Source organism: Labeo rohita, unplaced genomic scaffold, assembly GCF_022985175.1.
Source record: "Labeo rohita strain BAU-BD-2019 unplaced genomic scaffold, IGBB_LRoh.1.0 scaffold_264, whole genome shotgun sequence".
Taxonomy (NCBI): domain Eukaryota; kingdom Metazoa; phylum Chordata; class Actinopteri; order Cypriniformes; family Cyprinidae; genus Labeo; species Labeo rohita.
In genome coordinates, this window is record NW_026128924.1 from 60,267 (window position 1) to 83,853 (window position 23,587).

The 23,587-nt window shown below is 40.8% G+C and overlaps 1 gene segment (V, D, J or C); it reads right to left on the reverse strand.

Annotated features, from left to right (window-relative positions):
• The window catches only part of LOC127159921 (Ig kappa chain V region Mem5-like), a 74,347-nt gene that overhangs the window by 38,111 nt on the left and 12,649 nt on the right, over nucleotides 1-23,587 (reverse strand).

Below are 23,587 nucleotides of genomic sequence, written 5' to 3' on the forward strand. Positions count from 1 at the left end.
ATCAGGAGTTTAGGAGCTTCTCCAGGTTTCTGTAAGTACCAATATAAATAATGTCCCCAAGAACTATGGTAATACACATCTCTGCTGGTTTTACAGTTGATTTTGACTGTTTCTCCTGGTTGAGCTGCTGTCATTGAAGGACTCTGAGTGACGGTGATCTGTCCTCTACACTCTGAAACACACAACAAGAAGAAAATCAACTCAAAACTTTGACAATATACCTGAAGAAATTAATTTATATCACACTTGTGCTCCACAAACCTTGAGCAAATGCTATGAGAGTCCAGATGAAGATGATGATGAAGGTCATGTTGATGAAGATTGTTGTGTGTCAGTGATGAAGTGTTAAACTCACAGCACTATAAACACTCTCAGAGCACTGAAGCATCTGATCAATATGCAAATGAGCTCATCCTGTATTTAAATGAGCTTCTAAATGAAGGTTGCTTATTCATTTCATTCTGTTAATCATTGTATCTGCTCAATGCACTGTTTAAAGTTAGTTTTGTGCAATTATTATGACTGGTGTTTGATCATCTGGCAGTTTATGACAGGATTGATCATGATTATGAATGTATTAAAAACTTTAAACATTTTGATAATTCAAGGTTTTTGTACTTGAATTAAACACATGTATTTCAGCTTAGTTGGTTTGAAGGTCCTAAACATCACTATAGTGTTACGTCCTGTCTAGAGTAAAGGCTTTTTATAATGCGACCAACCAATATTTTAATGAACATAATAATTTCACAGTACACTTGGGGGAGCCAAGGAGCCAACTAGGCCAAAATAACAAACGAAAAATAACTGCATTATACTAACCCTTTACAATGCATTATACATAAAGGCTTTAAGTAAAGTGTTACCATAATTTTAAATAAATATGGTGACATGCATATTTTATTTTTTTAATGGTGAACAGCACCTGTTGGGTAATCAGGGGCCATGTGTATTTGCCACTCAGAGTAAAATTTTTGTCTTAAGTGCGTCAAAATTGTAAGGATGGTGTAATTTTACTCTTATTCCTAGACTTAAGAATAAGAGTGATTCATAAAGTTTCCTAAGTGTTAAGACTAGGTCTCAGCTCTTAAATTATTTAAGAGAGCTGGAGAGGTCTCCTAACATAGATAGGAGCAACAAGATGGCAGCAAAGAGCAGAAGACACACACTTTCCAGTGAACATATGATGTATTGGAGTTATATGATGATACAGAATTAATAAAACAATTTTGTAACTGACCAAGTAAGAAACTTATTCCACTTTACAAGTCAATGCTCTAACTGCAGAAATAAAAGTAGTAACTAAGTTCTTTTGCTGAAAATTGGAAAAATGCAGCAATGCACTTGTAAAGGGTCTTAAATATTGTGACACTAACCCCGCCAAACACAACAGTGGCCACAAGTGATGTGTGGAGGGTTTTAATGACCTCACATTTCACTTAAACCATCAAAATATGAAAGGAAAAAGAAAACACTGATCAGTGTTGCTAACTGCTTTAAACTGAAAGTAGCTAAAACAGTCACTAAATGTAGCTGATGAGGATGAGATCATAATGGCAAGTTCACTGATCTATATAAATATAAATATGTCAGTGGGAAAGTGTTGTAATCTAAATAAGGTTTGTCCAACAAATTGATTTTGTTGATAGGTTTTTGAATAAAGTCTCAAAAGGGGTGAGGAAGTCACTAAACACTTATCACTAAACTGGCAATATTGACAATGACAACAATATAATCAGTTATTATTTTGTTCCTCTCTTGTTTTTGCTTGTGTTCATAATTTCTTTGTATGCCAGCATGACCAAAAATTAAGACTGCACAATTTGGCATGTATGCTTACAAAATCAGTAACACATTTTTTTCCCTCTTGGCCACTATTACAGTATTGTCAGGACTCGGGTATGATCTGTCCGTTTTGCTAGGGGGTTTTTCTATTTTTATTGTTTTTTTTTCGTTTTGTCTCATTTTTATCCTCTTTCATTCGTTTGGGTTTCTCTCTCTCTCTCTCTCCCCCTCGGTTATCTTTTGGGGCTTCTCTGTTTGTTCCGGCGCCAGCTGATTGTCCTCTGCAATCAGCGCGCCGCTTGTTTGGCGCACCTGCTTCGCCTCGCCTTTTAATTAGTCGGTCTATTTCTCCTGGCTGTTCTCTTTGTATTGTGTCAGTGTGTTCTGAGAGTTTGCGAGATCTTCTTTTGTTTGTCTCCAGTCTAGTCAAGTGAACCTAAATTCTTCTCTGCCCAGTTGGTGTAACGTTTGCTCTGCCCTTAGTGCTCGCTCTTCTCGGATTGTCTCTGTGGACCTGACCCGTGCTCTGGTTTTCGACGCTGTTTCTGGTTATCGTCCACATCTCTGTCTGCACCTCTCTCGACCCTGCTCCTCTCGACTATTCTCCTGCCTGCCGATTCGGATTCGTTGCCCTTCTTCTCTTCTGGCGCTGACGGAGGCTGAGCGCTCTGCCCGGACGGGGTTTGGATTTTTTCTGGATTTTTTGGATTTCAGAACTGTGCTTTTTCTGTCTACGGACTATCTATTTTGCTTTATCCATTTTTTGCCAGTGTTACTGGCTAATAAAATTATTCTCTGCCTCATCCGCTCTTGGGTCCTTTCTGCCCTGACTCCACACACTGACCAACAATGGACCCAGCAGAAGGATCGTCCCTGCAGTCTGCTTTAGAACTTCAGGGAGCTATGTTGGGCCGTCACGAACAGGAACTGTCATCCACCCGCCACTCAGTGGACAACTTGTCAGCTCAGTTCGCGGGTTTGGTGGAGCTCCTCGATCGCCTCACACTTAGTGGTTTTGCCTCCGCTCCCTCGACGGTCGGCCCGTCCTCGTTGTCATCTGAACCTCGAGTGAATAATCCTCCCACGTATGCCGGTGAGCCTAAAAGCTGTAAATCATTCCTCATTCAGTGCGAGGTTGTTTTTTCTCTTCAGTCTAGAACCTACGCATCGGAAACTTCAAAAGTGGCGTACATCATTTCTTTGCTTACTGGCAGAGCGCGCGAATGGGGTACTGCTGTATGGGAGTCACAAGCCAGGTGCTGTTTTGATTTTGAAAGCTTCAAAGACGAGATGATTAAGACTTTTGATCAATCTGTTTTCGGTAAGGAAGCGTCAAGGCTGTTGGCGTCCATTCAACAAGGCAGACGATCTGTGGCAGATTATTCAGTTGAGTTCCGCACTCTGGCCGCTACTTCTGAGTGGAATGCTGAGGCACTGGTTGCACGTTTTTTAGAAGGACTTAACGACACCTTCAAAGACGAACTGTACGCTCGCGAGGTTCCGGATCGTCTAGACGACTTAATCAGTCTTGCCCTCCGATTGGACGCCAGGAGAGAGCTGCGCCGTCGTGCTCGGATGCGCACTGAGCCTGTCGCGTCTACTCCTCTTGCCCCGAGTTCAGACGAAAGTGAGCCTATGCAGGTTGACCGCTTGCGCCTAACGGCTAAAGAGCGAGGTTGTTTTTTCTCTTCAGTCTAGAACCTACGCATCGGAAACTTCAAAAGTGGCGTACATCATTTCTTTGCTTACTGGCAGAGCGCGCGAATGGGGTACTGCTGTATGGGAGTCACAAGCCAGGTGCTGTTTTGATTTTGAAAGCTTCAAAGACGAGATGATTAAGACTTTTGATCAATCTGTTTTCGGTAAGGAAGCGTCAAGGCTGTTGGCGTCCATTCAACAAGGCAGACGATCTGTGGCAGATTATTCAGTTGAGTTCCGCACTCTGGCCGCTACTTCTGAGTGGAATGCTGAGGCACTGGTTGCACGTTTTTTAGAAGGACTTAACGACACCTTCAAAGACGAACTGTACGCTCGCGAGGTTCCGGATCGTCTAGACGACTTAATCAGTCTTGCCCTCCGATTGGACGCCAGGAGAGAGCTGCGCCGTCGTGCTCGGATGCGCACTGAGCCTGTCGCGTCTACTCCTCTTGCCCCGAGTTCAGACGAAAGTGAGCCTATGCAGGTTGACCGCTTGCGCCTAACGGCTAAAGAGAAACAACGCCGCCTGCTGGAGGGCCTTGTTTGTACTGCGCAGCTCAAGGTCATCACGCTCAGTCTTGCCCTGTTAAACAGTCCCGTCCGCCTCAGGGGTTAATATGACTGGTACGGTTATTTCCTCCACTCATGGGTCACGTACTAAGTTGTCTGTGTCCATAATCACTAAACATGCTTCTTTTAAGGGTTCAGCTCTCATTGACTCTGGAGCAGAGGGTAACTTCATTGATGAGGAGTGGGCGCGTGCCCGGGGAATTCTCCTCCAACCCCTTTCATCGCCTATTATCGCTCATGGGTTTGACGGCCGACCTCTGATGAGGCTCTCGCAGATCACGGACTCGGTGAGTCTCCTTACCTCGGGGAATCATCGGGAGGAGATCAGGTTTTTAGTGTGCAAGTCCCCGTCTGCCCCTATGGTTTTGGGTCACCCCTGGCTCACTCGTCATGGGCCGTTCATTAACTGGGCAGACAATTCAATAAATTCTTGGAGTTTATTTTGTCATACACACTGTCTTGTGGCTGCTCCTTCTCCGGTGTCTGTTTCTGTGTCCCTACAGGAAGAGGAGATGGATCTCTCCCGGGTCCCCTCCTGCTATCATGATCTGCGGGCGGTGTTCAGCAGGTCCCAAGCTGTCTCTCTCCCACCCCATCGACCGTATGACTGTGCCATTGACCTCCTCCCTGGTACTTCTCCGCCTCGTGGTCGGCTTTACTCCCTCTCCGCGCCTGAGCGGGAGGCTATGGAGAAGTATTTAAATGATTCTCTGGCCGCCGGGATTATTCGTCCCTCCTCTTCTCCGGCTGGAGCGGGGTTCTTCTTTGTGAAAAAGAAGGATGGCTCTCTGCGTCCCTGCATAGACTATCGAGGGTTGAATGACATCACTGTTAAAAACCGGTACCCCCTGCCGCTGATGTCTTCGGCCTTCGATCTCTTGCAGGGAGCTGAGTTTTTCACAAAGTTGGACCTTCGCAACGCTTACCATCTAGTTCGGATAAGGGAAGGGGACGAATGGAAGACCGCCTTTAACACCCCCCGGGGGCACTTTGAATATCGGGTTCTTCCCTTTGGCCTCTCCAACGCCCCAGCGGTCTTCCAAGCACTTGTCAATGACGTGCTTAGGGACATGATTGATAGATTTGTTTTCGTCTACTTAGACGACATCTTAATTTTTTCTCCTTCTTATCAGGATTATGTCCAGCACGTCCGGCAGGTGCTTTAACGGCTGCTAGAGAATCAGCTGTTTGTCAAGGCGGAGAAGTGCGAGTTCCACGTTAAGTCCGTTTCGTTCTTGGGACACATCATCTCGGTGGAGGGGATTCGCATGTACCCTGCCAAGGTAAGAGCCGTCTCCGACTGGCCGACACCTGACTCCCGAAAGGCCTTACAGCGGTTCCTGGGTTTCACCAACTTTTATCGGCAGTTCATCAGGAACTTCGGACAGGTGTCGGCCCCTTTGACGGCGTTGACCTCCACCAGGATCGAATTCAGTTGGTCAGCGGCCGCCCAAGCGGCGTTTGATGAGCTAAAACACAGATTTACTTCAGCTCCCATTTTGGTAACTCCTGACCCCTCCCGTCAGTTTGTGGTGGAGGTCGACGCGTCAGAGGTGGGCGTCGGGGCCGTGCTCTCCCAGGTATCCCCTCTTGATAACAAGTTGCACACTTGTGCTTTCTTTTCACACCGTTTGTCTCCCGCAGAACGAAACTACGACATCGGTGACCGTGAGTTGTTGGCTGTTCGACTGGCTTTGGGGGAGTGGCGTCACTGGCTGGAGGGAGCGGCCCTTCCTTTCCTGGTGTGGACTGACCATAAGAATCTTGAATATATCTGGTCCGCTCGCCGACTGAACGCTAGGCAGGCTCGCTGGGCTTTGTTCTTTGGGCGCTTCGACTTCACCCTGTCTTACCGCCCTGGTTCAAAGAACACCAAACCAGACGCCTTGTCGCGGCTTTTCGCTCCGCCAGGCGAACCGCCTCCCAACACCGTAATTCCTTCGGGGTGTGTGGTGGGGGCGCTTACCTGGGGGATCGAGGAGCGTGTCAAAAGAGGGCAGCGGGGAGTCGAGGTGCCCACTGGATGTCCGGCGGGTCTGCTCTTCGTGCCTGAGTCAGTCCGCGCCGCCGTTCTCCAGTGGGGTCACTCGTCCAGAATCATGTGCCATCCAGGCGTGAGGAGGTCGCTGGCTGCCATCCGCCAGCGGTTTTGGTGGCCCGCCATGGTGGAGGACGTTCGCCGGTTCGTGGGGGCGTGCTCTGTCTGTGCTCAAAACAAATCCTCAAATTCTCCTTCCGCTGGTCTGTTAATGCCGCTTCCTGTCCCTTCCCGTCCCTGGTCCCATATTGCCCTGGATTTCGTTGTCGGACTCCCTCCGTCCAGTGGTAATACGGTGATCCTCACTGTGGTGGATCGCTTTTCCAAAGCGGTTCACTTCATTCCCCTCACCAAACTTCCCTCGGCTAAAGAGACGGCCCGGGTGGTCGTTGACCATGTCTTCCGGATCCACGGGCTTCCGGAGGATGTGGTCTCTGACAGGGGGCCCCAGTTTGTTTCCCACTTCTGGAGAGAATTCTGTCGGCAGATTGGTGCCTCCGCTAGTCTGTCGTCAGGTTTTCACCCTCAGACCAACGGCCAGACCGAGCGCGCCAACCAGGATCTCGGACGGTTGCTTCGCTGCCTGGCGTCCCACAACCCCTCATCCTGGAGTCAGCAACTGACTTGGGCAGAATATGCCCACAACTCGTTACCGGTGTCGTCAACAGGTATGTCCCCGTTCATGTGCTGTCTGGGTTATCAACCTCCTCTGTTTCCTTCCCAGGGCGCCGAGGCAGCTGTCCCCTCTGTTCAGGCGTTTATTCAACGCTGTCGCCGTACCTGGAGGAGGGCCAGGGAGACACTCATCCGGACGAGGGGACGTACTAAGACTGCCGCGGACCAGGTTGACTCCCCGTTATATCTGTGGTCAGCGGGTTTGGCTCTCCACTAAAGATTTACCACTCCGGGTCCCGTCTCGGAAGTTGGCTCCCAAATTTGTCGGGCCATATCAAATTACTAAGGTTGTCAACCCGGTGACGGTCCGTCTTCAGTTGCCCAATTCCCTTCGTCGTGTGCACCCTGTCTTTCATGTGTCTAAAATTAAGCCTGTCTTGCGTTCTCCCCATTCCCCTACTGTGTCTCCCCCTGTTGTCCCCCCCCCTCCTATTATGGTTGACGGTTCTCCTGCCTACAAGGTCAGGAGAATCTTAGACTCTAGACGTTGTGGCCGGGGACATCAGTACCTGGTGGACTGCGAGGGGTACGGTCCGGAGGAGAGATGTTGGGTTCCGGCTCGGGACGTCCTGGACCGCTCGCTCATCAATGAGTACATCCAACGCGGCCCTTCTTCCTCTGGTGCGCCAGGGGGCGCTCCTGGGGGAGGGGGTACTGTCAGGACTCGGGTACGATCTGTCCGTTTTGCTGGGGGGTTTTTCTATTTTTATTGTTTTTTTTTCGTTTTGTCTCATTTTTATCCTCTTTCATTCGTTTGGGTTTCTCTCTCTCTCTCTCTCCCCCTCGGTTATCTTTTGGGGCTTCTCTGTTTGTTCCGGCGCCAGCTGATTGTCCTCTGCAATCAGCGCGCCGCTTGTTTGGCGCACCTGCTTCGCCTCACCTTTTAATTAGTCGGTCTATTTCTCCTGGCTGTTCTCTTTGTATTGTGTCAGTGTGTTCTGAGAGTTTGCGAGATCTTCTTTTGTTTGTCTCCAGTCTAGTCAAGTGAACCTAGATTCTTCTCTGCCCAGTTGGTGTAACGTTTGCTCTGCCCTTAGTGCTCGCTCTTCTCGGATTGTCTCTGTGGACCTGACCCGTGCTCTGGTTTTCAACGCTGTTTCTGGTTATCGTCCACATCTCTGTCTGCACCTCTCTCGACCCTGCTCCTCTCGACTATTCTCCTGCCTGCCGATTCGGATTCGTTGCCCTTCTTCTCTTCTGGCGCTGACGGAGGCTGAGCGCTCTGCCCGGACGGGGTTTGGATTTTTTCTGGATTTTTTGGATTTCAGAACTGTGCTTTTTCTGTCTACGGACTATCTATTTTGCTTTATCCATTTTTTGCCAGTGTTACTGGCTAATAAAATTATTCTCTGCCTCATCCGCTCTTGGGTCCTTTCTGCCCTGACAAGTATGTGGCAGTTCATTGACTTTCCAACTGATTGTCAAACCATGCTGCAAATACAAGCCACTTTTATGAGGATTATGGGCTTTCTTGGAGTTATTGGAACTGTTGATGGAACTCATGTTCGCATCATTGCTCCAACTGTAAACGAGGAGACATAAATAATTTGACATACCAATCAAAACATCAATAATTTGTGATAATTTTGCACAATGCAAAGCATTTAAGAATATATATTTAAATATTAAATAGTGTCTTAATTAAATTATCTTATTGTAGTTACTTCAAATGATTGGTGTTGTGCTTCTGTGACTTTACATGAGTAGGTTCACTATTGCCTGTGTCAGAGGTCAAGGCTGGCTATTTTGGGTTGACATCATAGTAGTCCTTAGTTAACAACTCTTAAGTGTCCCCTCACTCAACACTAAAGAATCAGTCTTAGACTTGAAAAGTTGCTTTTAGCTTCTTTATAAAAGTCCTACTTTTTCCTAAGAATTTTATGACACTTAGGCCAAAGTTTAAGACTGTTCTTAAGAGCATTTCTGAGAAGTTTTATACATATGGGCCCAGATCACAGTCCAATACAGCTGACTTGACTCCTGAGTTTTGAGCACACGTGTAGTTCCTGTGTTTTGCCTCTGTGTGTCAGTGGTGAGTGATTAAGGGAGGTTTTTGTAGGACTCTTTATCACTGTGTAAACGTTGGACCACTATGTGCACTGTGACAGCAATAATATCCAGCATCTTCAGTCTGGACTCCACTGATGGTCAGAGTGAAATCACTGTTAGATCCACTGCCACTGAATCTAGATGGAGTTGACTGGTGGACGTCTGCATCAAAAATCAGGAGTTTAGGAGCTTCTCTAGGTTTGTGTAAGGAAGGTGATATATAATTTTCACACATACATTCCCTGGGTAGATATAAAATCCTCATATTAAAATTTGTTTATGCACATATTTTAATAATATCTATATGATGATTTTTATATACTGCATGTCAACAATATTGTATTCATATGTAAAACCTTTTTTAAAACATGCAAAAATTCTGCATGTTTATGTATGTTTTTGTAATAGTTATTTTAAATACATGTTTATCTTTTACATTTCCTTATATAATATCAACAATTATTGATGGGTTTTAAGGTGGATAAACGTGCGTGTACATGATATACATGTCCATTGTTTTACATATACATAAACACAAATTTGAATGGGTTGGATATACCTGTTAATACATGAAATTGTTTCAATTTGTAATATAAGTTTCATATGTTTTTACTTAATATGACAACATAATATATAGAAGTTTAATATATGTGCATATATTACATTTGTGTATGGTTGACCCCAAATATTTCAACAGTAGTGTACAGTAACTGAGACCACTGGTTTTACAATCGATGGGAGAAACTGGGACACACAATATGGTAGTTTTGTTTTAGTATCTTAAATTAGCAGCGCCACCATCTGGTCTTTAAGTGAATCATTTACTGGACCGACCTGAAAAAGATTGAAAAGGTATGAAACAATGATTACGGTATCATTCATGTGAAATTTTATTGCTATAAATGATGTTTGATAACAAAGTTCGGGAGGAGCATGATCAGATAATTAACTAATTTGGCACAGGTGCAGCTCGTCATATATATGCACACAGCCGACTTACCTCCGTCATTCGACTGTTTTTCGGCATCCCTCCTCCACCCCAACTCCTCACTCTTAATCTATCCTCATCCTATACTTGGGATGGGGGGAGTTGTCTGGGTTCGGGCCATATTCCGGGCTCGGAGCCCTCCCCCAGGACAGCACGCCAAAATATGCTTACTGTTTACTCAACCAGATTAGATGTGAGGGTAAACTCATGAAATTGAACTTTAAGTTTCTATTACTGAATGGAAGTTCATTCATTCATTGCAGGAGCTGTAGCTTTTTGACTGAAAACAAAGTAAGATGACTGCTGAGCTCCAATCTCCATCATGTGAAGGATCTAGAAGAGCACAATGAATCAAATCAAAACCTCAAAGTGCAGATTCAACCAGTCCAGTTTCCAGCATTACTCGTCTCCCTACAGAGAGTAAGAACATGAGGAGACAAAAGAGGGAGAAAAACAACAGAGTTATTTCAGATCCTCCTTTGAGCAGCTGCAGAATCAGTTCAGTCACTGTGACTCTGACTGACGGAGGTTTTTGTACGACTCTTTATCACTGTGTGAACACATAATCACCTGCACAATAAACACCACTTGTTCTGCAGTGGTAACTCTGACAGTGATAATGTCCAGCATCTTCAGTCTGGACTCCACTGATGGTCAGTGTGAAATCACTGTTAGATCCACTGCCACTGAATCTAGATGGAGTTCCTGACTGGAGTGTGCTTGTATAATAAATCAGGAGTTTAGGAGCTTCTCCAGGTTTCTGTAGGTACCAAGCTAAATAATGTCCCACAGAACTATAATAATACACATCTCTACTGGTTTTACAGTTGATTTTGACTGTTTCTCCTGGTTGAGCTGCTGTCATTGAGGGACTCTGAGTGACGGTGATCTGTCCTCTACACTCTGAAACACACAAGAAGAAGAAAATCAACTCAAAACTTTGACAATATATTTGAAGAAATGAATTCATATCAAACTTGTGCTCCACAAACCTTGAGCAAACGCTGTGAGAGTCCAGATGAAGATGATGATGAAGGTCATGTTGATGAAGATTGTTGTGTGTGTCAGTGATGAAGTGTTAAACTCACAGCACTATAAACACTCTCAGAGCTCTGAAGCATCTGATCAATATGCAAATGAACCGATCCTGTATTTAAATGAGCATTTGTCATTAAGATGCTACTTTTATGTAAAAAAAACATATAAACATGTTGCCATATATGTTACCTATAAGGTGATATATAATTTTCACACATACATTCCCTGGGTAGATATAAAATCCTCATATTAAAATTTGTTTATGCACATATTTTAATAATATCTATATGATGATTTTTATATACTGCATGTCAACAATATTGTATTCATATATAAAACTTTTTTAAAACATGCAAAAATTCTGCATGTTTATGTATGTTTTTGTAAAAGTTATTTTTAATACATGTTTATCTTTTACATTTCCTTATATAATCAATTATTGATGGGTTTTAAGGTGGATAAATGTGCATGTACATGATATACATGTCCATTGTTTTACATATACATAAACACAAATTTGAATGGGTTGGATATACGTTAATACATGAAATTGTTTCAATTTGTAATATAAGTTTCATATGTTTTTATTTAATATGACAACATACTTAATATATAGAAGTTTAATATATGTGCATATATTACATTTGTGTATGGTTGACCCCAAATGTTTCAACAGTAGTGTACAGTAACTGAAACTGACCACTGGTTTTACAATCGATGGGAGAAACTGGGACACACAGTATGGTGGTTTTGTTTTAGTATCTTAAATCAGCAGCGCCACCATCTGGTCTTTAAGTGAATCATTTACTGGACCTACCTGAAAAGGATTGAAAAGGTATGAAACAATGATTACTGTATCATTCATGTGAGATTTTATTGCTATAAATTAAACTTTAAGTTTGTATTACTGAATTGAAGTTTACTCATTCATTACAGGATCTAGAAGAGCACAATGAATCAAATCAAAACCTCAAAGTGCAGATTCAACCAGTCCAGTTTCCAGCATTACTCGTCTCCTACAGAGAGTAAGAACATGAGGAGACAAAAGAGGGAGAAAAACAACAGTTATTTCAGATCCTCCTTTGAGCAGCTGCAGAATCAGTTCAGTCACTGTGACTCTGACTGATGGAGGTTTTTGTACGACTCTTTATCACTGTGTGAACACATAATCACCTGCACAATAAACACCACTTGTTCTGCAATGGAAACTCTGACAGTAATAATGTCCAGCATCATCAGTCTGGACTCCACTGATGGTCAGAGTGAAATCACTGTTAGATCCACTGCCACTGAATCTAGATGGAGTTCCTGACTGGATTGTGCTTGTGAAATAAATCAGGAGTTTAGGAGCTTCTCCAGGTTTCTGTAGGTACCAAGCTAAATAATGTCCATAAGAACTATGATAATACACATCTCTGCTGGTTCTACAGTTGATTTTGACTGTTTCTCCTGGTTGAGCTGCTGTCATTGAGGGACTCTGAGTGACGGTGATCTGTCCTCTACACTCTGAAACACACAACAAGAAGAAAATCAACTCAAAACTTTGACAATATACTTGAAGAAATGAATTCATATCAAACTTGTGTTCCACAAACCTTGAGCAAATGCTGTGAGAGTCCAGATGAAGATGATGATGAAGGTCATGTTGATGAAGATTGTTGTGTGTGTCAGTGATGAAGTGTTAAACTCACAGCACTATAAACACTCTCAGAGCACTGAAGCATCTGATCAATATGCAAACACACTCCAGATCATTTACATGAAGACAGTCGCTCATTAAGAGACAATATATAATTTCTGAATAGAGAAAAAATAATATTTTTAATATATATTTTCTAGTCAAGCTGTTGTAAATTATATCGGATCATTCAATTCTCAATAAATTTTCAAGACCAACTTTAGTATATTATCCTGACTGTCTCCTGTGAGATTTTTAGAATATTTTTGACTGTAGTTGGATAGAAACATGATTGTTAATTCTTACATTTTATGTCAAAAGGATGTTCTTGCAGGTTTTTAACAGACATGAGGATCATCACACACGTGTCTCTGTCAATCACTGAATCAACTGAGTTTGATTGAGTCGCGTCGCAGGATATAAAACATGATCACTCTTCATAAATCTTTATGAAATAAATGTAAATAAAAATGGTAGTGTTGGGTTCGAGTCCACCTAAGTCGAGTCCAAGTCAAGTTTGAATCTTTTACCAATTGAGTCCGAGACGAGTCTGAGTCCAAAATGGGCCGAGTCGGACTCAAGTCCGAGTCCCAAAGGGCTGAGTCCGAGTCGAGTCCGTCCGAGTCCAAGGAAACACTACTGTTTGTCAGTATCTTAACATTGTTTTAATCCAGGGGTGCCCAAACTCGGTCCTGGAGGGAGGTGTCCTACAGATTTTAGCTCCAGCCCCAATTAAACACACCTGAACCAGCTAATCAAGCTTATACTAGGCATACTAGAAACCTCCTGGCAGGTGTGTTGAGGCAAGTTGGAGCTAAACCAAGGACCAGGACCGAGTTTTGGCACCCCTGTTTTTAACCTTTACAACTAGAAAAATGCAATGTCAGTTGAAATGTAAGAAAAGCAAACCTCTAGTGGATCTTGCCATTTTGATTTTTGATTTCACAGCATCTCATAAGTGTCCATACTCTGCTTAGCAAACTTAAAGTCATGCAACAGAAGTTATGGCTGATCTATGTAATGTGACATATTTTAGAGTGAAACAGGTTTTAGAATGTGAAAAATTATAGGGCGGGACTTGACTTTATTCATCGATGTAGTAAATGTATAAATTCAAGGGTGGGGGTGAAGGAGTAGGTATCTTGGCGAATGGGACCTTAAGAGCAGAAAACATGTAGCCTCTTGCAGCACCTCTTTTATTTCGGATTGTGGCTGTGTGTGTTTTGGGTTGTATATGACTTTTTTTTCTTAAATGAAAATGAGGTTGTGAGGGATAAACCTAGTCTTTACAATGGCACACACTGTGTATAAAGCCCTACCCATACTTTCCATAAGTCCCAGCAAACTCACACCTGTTTTATTTTTGAATGCATTTATAGTTAGTTTTTTGTTTGATTTGTCATTAAAGCCTATTTTATGAGAATCAGAGCCTATTTAACTAATATACATCACAGGACAGATCAAAGTCTAATAGAGCTGATTTCACTCCTAATGCAATTTTGAGCACATGTGTAGTTGCTGTGTTTGGTGTCTGTGTGTCAGTAGTGAGTGATAGTGTTTGAGCAGCTGCAGAATCAGTTCAGTCACTGTGACTCTGACTGACGGAGGTTTTTGTACGACTCTTTATCACTGTGTTCACTCTGACAGTAATAATGTCCAGCATCTTCAGTCTGGACTCCACTGATGGTCAGAGTGAAATCAGTCCCAGATCCACTGCCACTGAATCTAGATGGAGTTCCTGACCAGAGACTGTTGGACCAATAAATCAGGAGTTTAGGAGCTTCTCCAGGTTTCTGTAAATACCAGGCTAATCGATCACCACCAAACACATCTCTGCTGGTTCTACAGTTGATTTTGACTGGTTTCTCCTGGTTGAGCTGCTGTCATTGAGGGACTCTGAGTGACGGTGATCTGTCCTCTACACTCTGAAACACACAACAAGAAGAAAATCACCAGAAGACATTAAAGATATTTGCCAAAACAAGCAGATGGAATGTATTAAATGCAGTAAAAGTGAGTCTGACCGTTGAGGAGCAGCAGCAGAGAGCACATGATCAGAGCGAGTGTCGTCATCTTTACTGGGAATGAGTGAGAACTGAAGGACAGTGATGTTGATTTACAGTCTGACTGACAGACGCTCTGATATTGTGCTCAATCACAGGGGTGGGACACAAATTCAAAGCTGTTTCCTCTCAAATGTGTCACAGTCACTTACAGGAGAGCAGAAACAAGAATATTAACATTAAAGACTTTATGTTCTATATTAGCTTGTATCTCTATGATTCCCTCTCAGCAGCATTACTATATGAGAGCAGTAAGTAAATCACCAAATAAAAATAAATGTTTTTTTCCCCTTTATTGCGATTTCCTACTTTACAAAAATGTTAATCTCACAAATACATACATACCTTGAATATGCTGTTTCACTTGTCTCTTGTTTGTCTTTTTCAGTGATCTGTCATCTGCTCAGCTTTTTGCATTTTATTGTTTTTAATAAAATTCAATAAAATTATAACATAGAATGCATTTGTGTCACTTTCATTCCAGATCTTTCATTGGATCAGAGCTTTAGCTTATTTTATAAATAAACTTCCCTCAGTGGAGCATGAAAACACCTGCAGATTCACAATGAAACAAGAACACTTTGCTGTCAAGGCCTGTGATTTTCAGACTACAACAATAACGCACTGGTAAAGAAAACCAAAAATAACCAAATGTAAAGTAAATTAATTCAAAGATTTTAAAAGGTGATAAACAAAACCAAGTTTGATTCTGAGTCACAACAGACTCAAACCAGAAAGCAAGACAGACAAAAGGACTGAAATTAGTGAATTAACCACAGAGAGAAAAAAAGACAACAAACAATAATCAACAACTCAAGACGGAAACACATTCAACAGCCTGACAGCAGCTCCATCAAAGCTCTTTCTGCTGCTCATCACAAAACACTGAGATTTAAACTCCACATCACAGCTGATCACAATCATCACTGCAGCCTCCTGATTGGTGCAGAGGAGGAGTAAGAAATTCAGTATCAGCTTGAGATGAAATAACTTGAAACATCTTACGTTGCTGGTGATTCACAATGACTTTACACTGTATGTACAAACACTAAACAACATATGACAACAGTATTTTTTGTTTTGATTTTATATTAGTTTACAACTTTTTGATTCTGAGCATAGTTTAGTTAAACCCATCAGTCACAGAACAGATCACAGTCTAATAGAACTGATTTCACTACTAACTCAGTTTTGAGCACATGTGTAGCTCCTGTGTTTATTCTCTGTGTGTCAGTAGTGAGTGATCTTGTTGTTGATCATCCAGTTGTTGATCATGTTTGATGTTTGACAGAGTTATAAACACACAGAGCACTGAAGCGTGTGTCGCTCATGTAAAACAGACTCTCTATGCAAACACTGCAGATGTGAACAGGTTTAAGTTGGTTTAATGTGCTGTTCAATTGAACAGGACAATAAACTGTAGTCACTGAAAACCGATGACAGATGTGCTATTGTGTTCACAATATAAATGATAAAACTCCTAAAATCTGAACCAAGCAATCATAGCAATCATATGAAAGGCACAGACTGAAAATACATTCAGAATATGAGTGTGTGCTTGTCTATGATCTTAAAGTATTGTCTAGTGGTTCCACACAAGTTGTAAGAATAAGTAAACTACTACACTTGTGATAACAAACTAACTAACTACTAGTAATGATTGTGTGTAGGGGCGATTGGGGAAGTTGGGCAATTTGATGTCGGGACTATTTTTGTTTATATAACCACAGGAGCCATTTGCTTAAACTTAGCCTCTATGTTAAGACACTGTCTTAAGAACTAGCTTGACCAACTAGCAGTTAACTAAGGGGTAATCAGTCTTATATTTTGGATTCAACTTACAACTTAACTTTTTATGTAACCGAATAAAAAAAATGACCAGTCTTAAACAAAAATAAAAAAAATTAGACGACTAACTTTTAAAGACTGGTATAAACCTTTTATGCAACTGGCCCCAGATGTTTTTTTTACAGAACGGTTTATTAACACCATATTGGGGCGTTAGGACCCACTCAGACCACAGGATGAGCTCCACCTGCTGGCCTCACTAACACCACTTGCAGCAGCAGCCTGGTCTACCCAGAAAGTCTCCCATCCAGGTGCAGACAAGATTCAACCCTGTTTAGTTTCAGTGGGTGTGCAGGAGAAAGCAGCAGGTTGGTACTGCTGATTTGTGTGGCACGACTCCTCAAGCGTCCCATGTACGTGTGGCCCAGAGCTTTTCAGGAATAGAGACACTGATGGACTTTTGGTCTAGTTGTTGCTCTTGACTAATGCTTTGACCTCTGTGATTATTTAGAGTGATGGAATCATTTATATTTTTTTTTTTTCAGACATATGTGTGTTGTTTTACATCCTCCTTTGAGCAGCTGCAGAATCAGTTTAGTGACTGTGACTCTGACTAATGGAGGTTTTTGTACGACTCTTTATCACTGTGTGAACGTACTATCACTCACACAACCAGCAGAATTTGCTACACATACATAACCACAAATTTGAATGGGTTAGATATACATGTTAATACATTAAATTGTTTCAGTTTGTAATGTAAGTTTCATATATCATTTTACTTCATATGACAATATACTTCATATATGAAAGTTTAATATATGTGCATATATTACATTTGTGTATGGTTGACCCCAATTTTTTCAACAGTAGTGTACAGTAACTGAGATTCCCTGCTGGTTTTACAATCGACTGGGACACACATTATGGTGGTTTTGTTTTAGTATCGTAAATCAGCAGCGCCACCATCTGCTCTTTAAGTGAATCATTTGCTGGACCAACCTGAAAAAAACAGTTTGAAAAGGCATGAAACAATGAGTACTGTATCATTCATTTGAGATCTTATAGCTATAAATTGAGCTTGTTTCTATTACTGAATTGAAGTTTACTTATTCATTACAGGAGCTGTGGCTGCGTGACTGAAAACAAAGTAAGATAATTGCTGAGCTCCAATCTCCATCATGTGACGGATCTAGAAGAGCACAATGAATCAAATCAAAACCTCAAAGTGCAGATTCAACCAGTCCAGCTTCCAGCATTACTCGTCTCCCTACAGAGAGTAAGAACATGAGGAGACAAAAGAGTGAGAGAAACAACAGAGTTATTTCAGATCCTCCTTTGAGCAGCTGCAGAATCAGTTCAGTCACTGTGACTCTGACTGACGGAGGTTTTTGTATGACTCTTTATCACTGTGTGAACACATCTTTACTGTTGATCCAGTGGTAACTCTGACAGTAATAATGTCCAGCATCTTCAGTCTGGACTCCACTGATGGTCAAAGTAAAATCACTCTTAGATCCACTGCCACTGAATCTAGATGGAGTTCCTGACTGGAGGACATTTGCTTTATAAATCAGGAGTTTAGGAGCTTCTCCAGGTTTCTGTAAGTACCAGGCTGAAGGCTGAACACCCCAACCCTGGTAAACTTCAGGACTGGTTTTACAGGACATGGTAACTGTGTCTCCTGGTTGAACAGGTTTCACTGCAGGCGTCTGAGTGACTGTCACTCCAGCTGCTGATTCTACATCAAGAAAAAATAATAAACATTCATAATTCAGTGTTTGTTGAAGGACAGTATTTCTAGCACAGATGATCAGTTTGAATAGAGTCTGTTTATTTCCTCACCTGTGAAACAGCAGCTAGTGAAGATCCAGATGAAGATGCTGATGAAGCTCATGGTTGCTGTTGGTTCAGATTCTCAGTGTTCACAGAGCTATAAAACCTCTTGAAGCTTGTGCTCCAATGCAAATCATCTCTATGCAAATCTGTGTACGGGTTACAGCAGATGATGCACATAAAATATAACTGTATTTATTTTATATATTTTTTCATGTTATGAGTCAAAACTTTAAATCATGTGTCTAAAGCTCCAGGTTTTCTGATGATTCAAATGACAGTTGCATCAAGAAACAAGAATGTCACTGTTACTGTGAACTCCATGAGAGGGCAAAAGGTCATTCCAGAGGTCACAGGTCATCAAAACTAATTAAAACTGCTTTAATCATTGAAAATGCTTCAAGAAATAAATGATCTTTTAGATACTCAAAATTAAAATGTGTAATAAAAACGTGATGACTACGTTGTTTTCTAAATATATGGAATGTCATCATGTGACACAGCAGCCACAATAGACTTATGTTTTATCTATTTTTATTTTACATTCTGAAACGCAAAGTCACTTAAGATGGATTAAATTGATTAAAACTACATTTGTGAAATATTATTACAGTTTAAAATTGTTTTAACAAAAAAACTGTTTTCTGTTTAAATATAAAATGCAACTAATTGTTGTGATCAAAACTGAATTTTCAGCATCATTACTCCAGTCTTCAGTGTCACATGATCCTTCAGAAATCATTCTAATATGCGGATTTGCTGCTTAAGAAACATTTCTGATTATTATCAATGTTGAAATGAGTTGTGCCATTTTACATTTTTGCGAAACTGTGATACAATTTGTTTTTCAGGATTCTTTGATGAACAGAAAGTTTAAACAGCATTTATTTGAAATAGAAATTGTTTGCAACATTATAAATGTTTAATGTTAAATAATTTGAATGCGTTTTTTGCTGAATTAAATATTACTTTCTTTCAAAAGACAAAAAATATCTTACTGCCAATACAGAAATGTAATATTTGATATATATTGCTCTATATTAAATGTGGTATTCTCATATGTTATCTATAAAGTGATGCATAATTTTCACATACATACATGCTCTGGGTAGATGAAGGTATACATGTATAACATATATTAAATCCTCAGCAAAAGCTCTATATGTCCATATGTTAATTATCTATGTAATAATATGTGAACATCTGCTAATTTATTAAAACAACATACAAAACATTAAAACAACATACAAAATGTGTTTTAATGTTTATGAATGTATATGTTTATATACGGTTTGTAATTCATATATATATATATATATTTAAAATACATGTCTATCTTATATATATGTTATATATGTTTTTAGGATGGTCCAGAAATGTTTTACACATACGTACATATGTGTATGGGATAGATATAAATATATGATGTTAATATAGTAAATCGTTCCAATTTATAATAAATTTCATATATGTTGTAAAATACGTAATATATGAAAACTTATTTTTGTATGAATGATCTCAAACTTTTCAACAGTAGTGGACAGTAACTGAGATCATCCGCTGGTTTTACAATCAATGGTAGAAACTGGGACACACAATATGATGGTTTTAGTATCGTAAATCAGCAACGTCACCATCTGGTCTTTATGTGAAGCATTTGCTGAACCGACTGGAAATGGACAGTTTGAAAAGGTATGAAACAATATTCATGGTCTCATTCATGTCAGATTTTATTACTGATCTGTAATATATTATTGAGCTGTGAGTGTTTGTAAGATGGCCGATGAGCTCCAAACTTAATCATGTGACGATCTATAAGAGCCCAATGATTCAAACCAAAACCAGTTTCCAGCATTACTCGTCTCCCTACAGAGTGTAAGAATATGAGACAAAAGAGGGAGAAAAACAACGGAGTTATTTCAGATCCTCCTTTGAGCAGCTGCAGAATCAGTTCAGTCACTGTGACTCTGACTGACAGAGGTTTTTGTACGACTCTTTATCACTGTGTGAACACACGATCACCCGCACAAAAAACACCACTTGTTCTGCAGTGGAAACTCTGACAGTAATAATGTCCAGCATCTTCAGTCTGGACTCCACTGATGGTCAGAGTGAAATCACTGTTAGATCCACTGCCACTGAATCTAGATGGAGTGCCAGTGTAGAGTTTTTTGGCTTCGTAAATCAGGAGCTTAGGAGCTTCTCCAGGTTTCTGCAAGTACCAGGCTAGAAAAAGATCCCGATTAGCCCATACATACACATCTCTGTTGGTTTTACAGATAATTTTGACTGTTTCTCCTGGTTGAGCTGCTGTCATTGAGGGACTCTGAGTGATGGTGATCTGTCCTCTACACTCTGAAACACACAACAACAAGAAAATCAGCAGATGAAATCAATGATCTTTGCCAAAACAAGCAGATGTAATGTATTAAATGCAGTAAAAGTGAGTCTGACCGTTGAGGAGCAGCAGCAGAGAGCAGATGATCAGAGCGAGTGTCGTCATCTTTACTGGGAATGAGTGAGAACTGAAGGACAGTGATGTTGATTTACAGTCTGACTGACAGACGCTCTGATATTGTGCTCAATCACAGGGGTGGGACACAAATTCAAAGCTGTTTCCTCTCAAATGTGTCACAGTCACTTACAGGAGAGCAGAAACAAGAATATTAACATTAAAGACTTTATTTTCTATATTAGTTTGTATCTCTATGATTCTCTCTCAGCAGCATTACTGTATGAGAGCAGTAAGTAAATCACCAAATAAAAATAAATGTTATTTTTCCCCCTTTATTGCGATTTCCTATCTTACAAAAAAATGTTTATCTCACGAATACATACATAAAACAGCCTTGAATGTGCTGTTTCACTTGTGTCTTGTTTGTCTTTTTCAGTGATCTGTCATCTGCTCAGCTTTTTTGCATTTTATTGGTTTTATTAAAATTCAATAAAATTGTAACTTAGAATGCATTTGTGTCATTTTCATTTCATGTCATTTATTGGATCAGGGCTTTAGCTCACATTTTATAAATAAACTTCACTCAATGGACCATGAAAACACCTGCAGATTCACAATGAAACAAGAACATGTGTCTATCAAGGCCTGTGTTTTTCAGACTTCAGCAATAACACACTGGTAAAGAAAACCAAAAAGAACCAAACTTAAAGTAAATGAACTCAAAGAGTCAGCTCTTAAAGGTGTCAAACAAAACCTACACAAGTGTTTGATTCTGAGTCACAACAGACTGAAACCAGAAAAGCAAGACAGAGAAAAGGATTGAAATCAGTGACTTTACCACAGAGAGAAAAAAAAGACAACAAACAATAATCAAGACTCAAGAGAGAAACACATTCAACAGCCTGACAGCAGCTCCATCAAAACTCTTTCTGCTGCTCATCACAAAACACTGAGATTTAAACTCCACATCACAGCTGATCACAATCATCACTGCAGCCTCCTGATTGGTGCAGAGGAGGAGTAAGAAATTCAGTATCAGCTTGAGATGAAATTACTTCTTGAAAAAGGCTCAAAACATCTTAATGTTGCTGGTGATTCACAATGACTTTACACTGTTTGTACAAACACAAAACAACATATGACACCAGTATTGTTTGATTTTATATCAGTTTACAACTCTGATTTTTCTGATTCTGAGCATAGCTGAGTCAAACTCATCTATCACAGGACAGATCACAGTCTAATAGAACTGATTTCATTCATGTCTCAGTTTTGAGCACATGTGTAGTTCCTGTGTTTGGTCTCTGTGTGTCAGTAGTGAGTGATAGTGTTTGAGCAGCTGCAGAATCAGTTCAGTCACTGTGACTCTGACTGACGGAGGTTTTTGTACGACTTTTTATCACTGTGTGAACACTGGATCACCTGCACAGCCACCATGAGAATTTGTTCTGCAATGAAAACTCTGACAGTAATAATGTCCAGCATCTTCAGTCTGGACGGCACTGATGGTCATAGTGAAATCACTGTAAGTACCACGCTAAAGGCTGAACACCCCAACCCTGGTAAACTTCAGGACTGGTTTTACAGGACATAGTAACTGTGTCTCCTGGTTGAACAGGTTTCACTGCAGGCGTCTGAGTGACTGTCACTCCAGCTGCTGATTCTACATCAAGAAAAATGAATAAACATTCAGAATTTGATATTTGTTGAAGGTCAGAATTTTTAGCACAGATGATCAGTTTGAATAGAGTCTGTTTATTTCCTCACCTGTGAAACAGCAGCTAGTGAAGATCCAGATGAAGATGGTGACGAAGCTCATGGTTGCTGTTGGTTCAGATTCTCAGTGTTCACAGAGCTATAAAACCTCTTGAAGCTTGTGCTGCAATGCAAATCATCTCTATGTAAATCTGTGTACGGGTTACAGCAGATGATGCACGTAAGACATAACAGTGTTTGGGATCTTTTCTCATGTTAGGTAAGGGTCTCGAGTCAAAAACCCTTATTCATATGTCTAAAGCTCCAGGTTTTCTGATGATTCAAATGACAGTTGCAAGAAACAAGTAGTTGCTGTAAAATCCATGAAAGGGGCAAAGGTCATTTCAGAGGTCACAGGTCATCAAAACATCTTTTAAAAGCTTTTTAATGATTAAAAATGTTTTGTGTAATAAACAGATACACAAAAATAAAATCATGTTTACAAAAGAATGATTAATACATACATTTTCTGATTAATGTCATTTTAGTCTTTTATTTACTTTTTTATTTATAAATAATTTAAAGTTTTCATGCATCAAGAGACATAGGGATAATGAGGCTGTTTTTGTGAAACTCCATCCAATAATCCATTACTGATAAACAGAAGAGCTGATGTTGGGTCTCATATCAGTTGAGTGTTGTGGAGTTTGTGTTTATTTGAGTGTGACTGAGGTTTTTGTACGACTCTTTATCACTGTGTGAATGGTTTCATCACCCACACAATAATTTCACTTGTTTTCATGAAAACTCTGACAGTAATAATGTCCAGCATCTTCAGTCTGGACTCCACTGATGGTCAGAGTGAAATCACTGTTAGATCCACTGCCACTGAATCTAGATGGAGTTCCTGACTGGAGGCTGTTTGCATAATAAATCAGGAGTTTAGGAGCTTCTCCAGGTTTCTGTAAGTACCAGCTGGTATAATGACGCTGTGAACCATCTCTGACAACATCTCTGCTGGTTCTACAGTTGATTTTGACTGTTTCTCCTGGTTGAGCTGCTGTCATTGAGGGACTCTGAGTGACGGTGATCTGTCCTCTACACTCTGAAACACACAACAAGAAGAAAATCAACTCAAAACTTTGACAATATACTTGAAGAAATGAATTCATATCAAACTTGTGCTCCACAAACCTTGAGCAAACGCTGTGAGAGTCCAGATGAAGATGAT